The sequence below is a fragment of the Lactuca saligna genome, chromosome 3 (genome assembly GCF_052625555.1).
Source record: "Lactuca saligna cultivar CGN05327 chromosome 3, ASM5262555v1, whole genome shotgun sequence".
NCBI classification, from domain to species: domain Eukaryota; kingdom Viridiplantae; phylum Streptophyta; class Magnoliopsida; order Asterales; family Asteraceae; genus Lactuca; species Lactuca saligna.
Window position 1 is genome coordinate 184,239,394 of NC_136419.1, and position 8,682 is coordinate 184,248,075.

Consider the following 8,682-nt stretch of genomic DNA (forward strand, 5'->3'; position numbering starts at 1 on the left):
GGCAAGCAAAAGACAAGTGTGGGGTATTTTGATATGTGCATATTTAGTGTGTATTAAGTGTAGTTTATTTATTCATATATTAGCTAAATTGTTGCATATTATGGACAAAAGGTACTTAAAAGTGTTAAATTATGTTTTTCAGTCCAAAGATGAAGCTCGGAAGCGAAAGGAAGCAAGAGAAGCGGTTAGGAGCTCAAGAGTGGAATGAAGAAAGAAAACACCCATAAAAAGGCTTCTACTCGTCGAGTCGAGCCTTGACTCGACGAGTCCGGTCGCGGAATCAGAAGGATAATGATTCGGAAGTCAAGATAGTTATCGGATTACGAAAGATGTGAGAGGGACTCGATGAGTCACCATATGACTCGACGAGTCGGAACGCATATATAAAGATAACTCCACAAATCGAGAAGGGAGAATTCTGGGAAGTTTCAGAAGTGCTTAGCTGCGAATAAGAAGCCAGGAGAACCCTAGAAGTCGACCAAGGAAGCTAGAATCCAATCCCGGGAGTAATTAAGGCATAATTTCACCATTCTACTTAATTCTTTTGTTTTGTCAACATGATTAAGCAACTTGAACTTATTTGTTTGCTGTTATTTACCTTAGTTATGAACTAAATTCTTTAGACTTCTGTTTGGGAATACAAAGTTGACAATATGGTTTGATTGATCGGTAGGATTAATTCCAAGTTGGTGATTAATTGTTATTTTAGCTTGCTAAAGAACCTTGTGTATGAATGATAATTAATTTTTTGTTAATAGGAAGATAATTGATTAGCATGAACATCTATTGATTATCAACCTCATATGATATGTGACCACTATACCATATGTCTAGAATTAATGAACATGAAACTAGGATTAATAAGGAAATTGAGTAAACTCATGTGCAAGCTTGTAAGATGACCATCAAACAAGAGGTTAATTAAGAATAATGAATTAATTAGCTATTGCAAGTCTAACTTAACCCGAATAATTAATCTAGTAAATATAATTAAATTAAGCAATTGGCCACTGTTTGAATTAGTTTATTTGCTAAAGATTAGGGTAGTGAACATAAACCTAATCACTTGAATCGGTAACCAACGAAAGAATTAATCCATTGCACTATTACCCTAAAATCAACCATAAAGTTAACCGAGTTGAACTAAACAGAAGTTCCTTTCCCATTATTGAATCTAGTTAATTTGTCATTTTCTAGTCTTGAATTAGTTAGTAAGTTTCTAGTCTTGTAAAACTAGAGAAAAATCCCCTATTTGCTTAATCAACTTAGATAGAATTAGTTTTTAATTTAATTTGCCGTTCCCTGTGTTCGATACCCTGCTTATTTAGCTATACCACAATTGATAGGTTCACTGCCTTTTGTGTGTTATTTGATAATTAAAGTAGGATTAAAACTAAGTGAGTTTTACACATATCAGCTGTCACAACTAGCATTTTTAGATAGGAAATTCTATATTCGTGTAAAAATCAACTCTTATAGAACTTGTAATCTAAGTTGATATCATGTACTATGCTCATTCAAAATCAACCATTTGAAACAAAATTCATGGGTGAAGTTCAAAACCTAGTTCAATGCATCTCGTATACTTAACTATAGGATTGAAGCCCTAATATCCCTGTTCAAACTCAGAATGGACCAGGATCCCTTATTGGGCCTAATAGGCCAGTAAACTCTCAATTTGGTTATTTTGGGTTAAGGAACCCTATTTGGGCCTTAAATCAACCCATATTCATTAAATAATAACATTTTGGGCCATAAGACTTCTCATAAGACTTCATCATGGGCCTAAGGGGCCGTAAATGGTTTCTTGAACCCTAATGGGCTTTAAAGTCCTTTTCCTTATCACTATTGGGCCGTAAACCCTCCTATGGGCCCAATGAGCCGAAAACCTTCAATTTGGGCCTTATAATTTCGAGCATAATCAATAAAAGGCCAAACCCTTCCTTTCTGTTTTCCTTCCCTCTCATTCTCGAATTTGAGAATATATATATATATATATATATATATATATATATATATATATATATATATATATATATATATGTAAAAGAAAGGAAATAATATGCAAAATTTCTTTAGGAACACACCTCACCATTGCATGGTGAGTATCCATGCATAATACCCTCCATATATCCATGAAGACCCATACCTCTAGGCAAGTTCTTGTCACTCCCTCCCCCTCTTCTTCTAAATCTCGACCATAAGACTTTCCCCACACCATTTTTCACTTCAAACTTAAATCACATTCTTCATTTCCTCTCATACCTTCCAAAGAACCCAAGGAAAATTCTACCACTTCTCCTTCTAAAAATTTATAGATTGGTGTGTGTTTCAAGAGGTTGCCATTGAAAATCCCTTCATCTTGGTAAGTTAATTCTCATCAAAGTGTTTAATTTCATGTTCATGATGAACTTACCTCTCTTAACACTCCATTTCCTGATCTATGTTCCTTAGAAACCTAATAAGCTCGACATCTACCCAAGAAAGGTTCTAGGACCGAGATCCTCATCATTCTTCATCAAAAACCGAAATCTTCAAATTGATGTGAGTTCATACCCCCTATTTTCGGTTTTTACTATGTTTTGGGGGAGAATACAAGTTTTTTCTATAGATCTATGTGTATATGCATGATTTTGTTTGTTTTTCATGATATAAGTGTGATTATGTGTTAGAAACTTCATAAACTTGAAGATATGTTAAAATATGACGATATTTGTAGAATATAACATTTATTGCAACTTATTATGCAAAGAAAAGGTTTTAAACACTTCAAAGTTGCTTAAAACTAAGAAAATTGCATAAGAGGGCCAAAAATGACAAAATAATAAAAAATGAGGCTATTATATGTAACTCACAGTTCCATGGAAAGATGAAACAAATCAATAGAAGTTGTAACAAAAATTTACAAACAAATTAGATACAAAAAATACAATCCATTGCCCCTTTGCTTTTTCAAGATCAACCTGCAAGTAGCTAACTAATCTGTACAAATTCACCCTTATTTCTAATCATTTTCTTAAATACTTTACAAACATAATTCATCCATAGTACCTGAACTATAGTTGCAGCCTTATTTCTTCTTCTTCTGAACTTATCTCTTGCAACCATTTCTCTAAGCCGGGTCTGAATAGATACAACAGCTGGATAAAAAACATACTTTATTTTCTCATTGGTTCCACAAGAATAAGAAAAAAATAAACAAGGCCTAAGCAACAACATATCAGGGTTAAAAAAGTAAACCATTTCACTCACTTAGCAAGCTAGCCTCACAATCTGGCTACAAAAAGTAAAAAAAAAAAAAGGGTCTTGGAACTTATACATATACTAGTTAGTTACATCTAAAATCAAACAAAAGAATACAATACCATTATTCATCTCATCTGTGGTTGTTGAGAGAATTGAGATCAATCAGTTAGCATCCTCTGCTCGACTGCCCAATTTCACTATGTCTTCAACAAGAATATTCCCCTCTGTCATACAATACACATACCAAAACAAGTCAAGTTGTTGGGTATAAAGACAAAGTTATTAGGGTGTGGTGTGGATTTTGAAGGAATTGGAATTTGAGCTTTGTTTGGTTGCCAAATGGATGGAACTTTAATGGAGCATGTTCTTGCCCTAGTTGTTAGTCATACTGGTCAAGGGTATTGTGTTTGTCCAGATATTGACCTTCAATGGAGTTTTGCCTCCCAAATTCTAACAATTCCTTTTCTGTGGAAGATTTTTCCTCACCTAAAGGAGGTAATTCAGTTGTAAAAACATTTCATCAATTCATCTGTCTATTTTATTTGGCTTCCACATATTGAAATCTGTCATTGTTTCTATGTCTAGACTTATGTTTAACAGGGGCTATGTCAGTATTATCTTCATAAAATGGCAACATGTAGTCAAAATTATGAAAAAATATTACCTGTTGACATATCAGCTGAGTCGCCCTTCATGTTCTTACAATATAGTACTAATATAGTACCAATATTTATGTTGCTTAATTTAATTACATGTTCTTAAAAATTATTCCATCAACTCTTTCAAGGAAAAATCCTCTCTAGTACTAGTAAGCAACCTCATCAACATGTCCATTGTATTATTATATTCAGGCATAGATATAGATATAGACGGCCTTGCAGATAATGAGCGTTTGTATTAACTGTTAGGATAAATCAAAAAATATGATACAAGGGTATTTTCGGAATTTTTTTATTTAGTAGCTTTTCTTCTAGTTTTTGTGTTTGAGAATCTTGAATTTCTATACTTCATAAAAACACCTACAAATGATATAGAAAGAAAAGGTAACCAAATAGAGTTTTTGTCATCTGATGTATACGACTTCTTGCAACAACTTCATCCATCCATGCACCACCTCTTTTCTCAGCTGGGCGAGAGTATCGGTCAAAGTAAAAATAGGAAATGGGTTTGCCTGATAAATCCTTGATACGATAAAATCTGACATCAACATTCCAAACCTACACATTTAGAAGAAAAAAATACATAAGAAAGAAACGAAATCCCAAAAAAGAAAAAAAAAATACATCATCATCACCTAATTTTCGTGTAATTTCTGTTAGGCATCCAGCCTGACACTATGGCCGGTCCAAGCAAATCTGAGGCTTGGGGCAAACACAAAAAGAGGCCCTTAAAGTTAATACTAGCATTAGCATATGGATTTACTGAGCATGCAAAGAATCATAGTAATACTCTTTCACATGATAAAACTCCAGAAAGTATGTAGCCATATACATGTAAAACCCTTTCAAAACACATATCCACTTTTATTGATAAGCTGATTAAGATGTATCTATGTATATGACCAGTAACTTTTGGAATTAGCAAGAATACATAAATAGAAGCAAAAAGGTAAGGAAACCACATTAATGTAAGTTACATCTTATTTTAGTTGCTATAGTACCTAAAATTTTCTAGTCTTAAAAGGCAAAAAAACAAATAAAAGTAGACACCCTTGTTGGTGTAAAATTCATAACAATATATATATATATATATATATATATATATATATATATATATATATATATATATATATATATATTAAAAGGAAGCGGTTTTAATCACTTACAACCTTCTGCAAGGATTCGTTTGTGACTCTTGGGGAGGACTTCCTTGAAACCTGGACAGCAACATTAGCTGAGAAGAATGCTTCGTTTTTGTGACCAGCTAGAGAACCAACAAGATCATTAACCCAGATGTTCCTTCCATCAACAACTCCAGCAAAAAGGTATTTCCCTGATGGGAAGCTGCTCTTGATCAAGTCAAGAGCCTTTTCACCACGGATAAAATCAAAAGTGAAACCAGAAACTCCAGGTAATGAAGTTAGGGTTTTGAAAGCTTCAGCTGGAATATCAGCAAAGTAGTTGGCAACAATAACATTATGACCAGAGAAGGCTGATTCTAGCTCAGAGTAGGCCTTGGTGAAACCTTTCAATTGGTACCCCTCAAGATCCTTCACAAGGGTAGCCACGTCAACTTGGATCTATGTAGCACCTGCTTCTTTTAACTCAACAATCACTTCCATGCAGGGGTAATTCTTGTTGTAATGAAACTGGGATTCTACTTTATTGTAAAGAACATGAAAATGATTAGGAAAAAAAAGCATACTTGTAGATTGGAAGGATTTTATCAAGAAGAGACAGAAGATCAAAGGTTTTCTCGACACCCTTTGTAAGTTTTGACAGCAGTAAGTAGCTGACTGGGCCTACAAAGACCGCGACAGTTTCAACTCTAAGCTGCATTACAAACAACCAACCAACATATTAACAAAAAAAAGATTACTAAATCCTGTTTAAAAGAATCCGGAAAGAGCATATAAAGAACACATACAACCTTAGATATGATGGTTGAAACACATGGAATCCAATGAAAAATTCAAGTGTAGGACCCAACAAAAAGTACGTGTTTTTACAATATGCTTAATTATCTATTATGTTGTAGACATGAGTTCCCTTGTCAATACCTGCAAGCTGTCATATTTTTTGTTTATCTGTTACCAATATAATTTTTTTTCATCCTCTTTGTTAGAATTCTTTTGACTGATTCCATTCTTTCCAAAAGCATCAGGTTGTACAAGATTATATGTATACGGTTTGGTAGTAATGAGATAAAACAAACATATGACAAAGTTGTCGTCAAGATTTGAAAATGAATATTTTAAATATGTATACCCAAGTTGTCAACAACATGCTTTGAATATACTTGAAGTGCATTATCAATGCCTCAGAACAGGCTGTTCATTTCTCCAGATCTCATAGGAATCTTTAGAGCAAAAAATTGGTCAACAGTCTGAAAGAAGATAAAAACAAAGGTATGTTATTAATGTATTATAGTGAATGGAAATGGATGCTTAAGAGTAGATATAATAAAGAGCAAAGAAATAAGAACCTCTGCTATAATGCGATAGACTTCAACAATCGAACTCCCATGTCGTTGCTGCATCAAAACGGGTTCCCATTTCTGAAATATTAAAATAAAAAACATAATTAACCAAGAATAAAAAACAGAAAATCATTAGTGGCAAGAAAACCAATTCAATTAGTTACCTCCTGTTGAATAGCTCGCTCATGTTCAATGCCATTGCCCTAACTACAGTTTTATGATGAATGTAGTACTAAAAATCAGAAATCGGCATACTAATTTCATAAATTGAACCCAGAATCGCGTTTTGAAACTACTGGATTGCAGAATTAAACTCGTTCCAGGTACCGATTTGGAACTATCTTGACTCCGTGCCGATTTACGATCCGGGAATCGTTTGGAACGCTTTCGTACCCCGATTGGGTATGAATCGATTTGGTACGAAGTTCGTGGCCATCTGAGCGAATTTGAAACTATGGGAAAAACCCTAACTAACCTCAAATTAATCGGTTTTTACTGGAAAAAAAAGGCAGAAATCGAGAGAGTTGGAGTTTACCTGTATAGGCGCTTGGTATGGTACCGCCGATCCACCGTCTTCTTCTACCACCAGTGTTTGTAACTGGAACGTTGAGAAAGCATCGATAGAGTAGAACCGTAGCCGATGAGGAAGAAAAATAATGAATTGATGAAGGAGGTGTAATAGGTATTTGATATAAGAGACGGTGAGGGCAACATAATTTTTGATGGGAACTATGTGTGGTCGCGAAGGGGCTGAAATCAATCAGACACAAGAACACCACCACATCTTCCCCTTCGTTGCTCTCTTTTTCAGGGTCCAAGTAGATCATTCTCACTGGTGACGATGGAGGCGAGAATAGTGGTGGTTCGAGAATAGTGGTGATCTGATGATCCGATGACGGTGTGTTTGTGGAGACAAGGGATAAGAAGGTGGGGGTTTAAAAAATTGATCCATAATTTTAGTGTGAGGGTCAATTTGGAAGAAATCTCAAACCCTTAACCTTAAACATGATGTGAAGCAATTGATCCATAATTTGAGGCTAGTAGAGGAAATGAGAGGTGCAGACGAGGGAGAAGAAGGTGGGGGTTTAAAAAATTTGGGGATTTCATTTTCCCTCCGAGACGCGCGTTTCTTAAAAAAAATATAAAGCAACATTCACAGACGACGCACAAGCGTCTTCCGTGTTTTTAATATTTTTACATGAGACACTAATTTAAGGGCACTCAGTAATGCGCGACCTAAATCCTTAAAATTATTGAAGAGATGACACTTTTTTAATGTCGCTCTCTAATGCGTCACATAAATCAAAGAGCGCCGTGTTTTGCACGTCGTAAAAGGGTTGTTAGAAATTTTGTTACAAGACAACTCCATTAAGTTCCTATTCATTGATTCTTAATACATGATGTGATAAGATTGCATTTGAATGTTTTGAAGGATCGGTGAAAAGAAAGGAAGCTTGATAAGAGAGCAAGATGAATCTAATCACAAGAGATGGATCTCGATCTCATGGACTTGAAGATTGGATTTTGAGCTTAGATAGTTATGATAGAGTTGTTAGAAATTTTGTTTTTACATAGTTTTCAACAGATTTTGCATTGTAAGGACAAATGTTTTTCCGCTGCTTTTATAAATAAAATAAATTTTGTTTGACTTATTTATTTATTTGTTTACTTCCTTGCAATGAAATCATTATGAAAACTTGATGTTTACATATTTCTACAACGAATGAATATGATTCTTAGTTATGTTATTTATGGAAATGTCGAGAATTTACCAAATAGGGAGAGTTTCTCATCGCCTAAAGTTTCAATTGGACCGAAATTTGGAATCACGCAACTTGGTTGCATGATGAATGAGAAATTTCATTTTTGGAAATTAGACTAATTCATTGACAAAGTGTCAAATGAAGGACTGGGAGATCGAGTACACAAAGTTGTGTGTTGATTAAGTTCACCATAAGAGTAACAAAGATATTCGTCATGATTTACTAAAGGCTTAGTAAATATGATTATACTTACAGGATTAAGTGTAATTTTGAATTGATGAAAGGGTTTAGATCAATAGCAAAACGAATAAGAAGAATCAAGTAGGCAGAAAGATAAGAGTTTCTCCATTCTAAGAAGAAGGGAGAGTAGCTTTTATGCTTTATGATAGATCTTAATGATTAAGAACCATATCTCAATTGATCCTCTAAGTGAGTCTTGGTACAATTGTATGTCCAAGAAGAGGAATCAAAGATTGAAGAAATGGTCAAATCAAGAAGTCAATCATACTTCATTCCAAAACAAGTCTTAAAGTCA

At 34.3% G+C, this 8,682-nt stretch overlaps 1 long non-coding RNA gene across 1 annotated transcript; it reads right to left on the minus strand.

Moving 5' to 3' along the window:
- Positions 1-4,140: 4,140 nt before the first annotated feature.
- LOC145034072 (uncharacterized) lies at positions 4,141-7,419 on the minus strand. Its single transcript, XR_013677865.1, has 8 exons — positions 6,920-7,419; positions 6,549-6,850; positions 6,391-6,462; positions 6,174-6,291; positions 5,611-5,738; positions 5,075-5,496; positions 4,541-4,601; positions 4,141-4,463 (listed from the first exon to the last, which is right to left on the minus strand). It is a non-coding gene; the product is annotated as an uncharacterized LOC145034072 (long non-coding RNA).
- Positions 7,420-8,682: the final 1,263 nt, after the last annotated feature.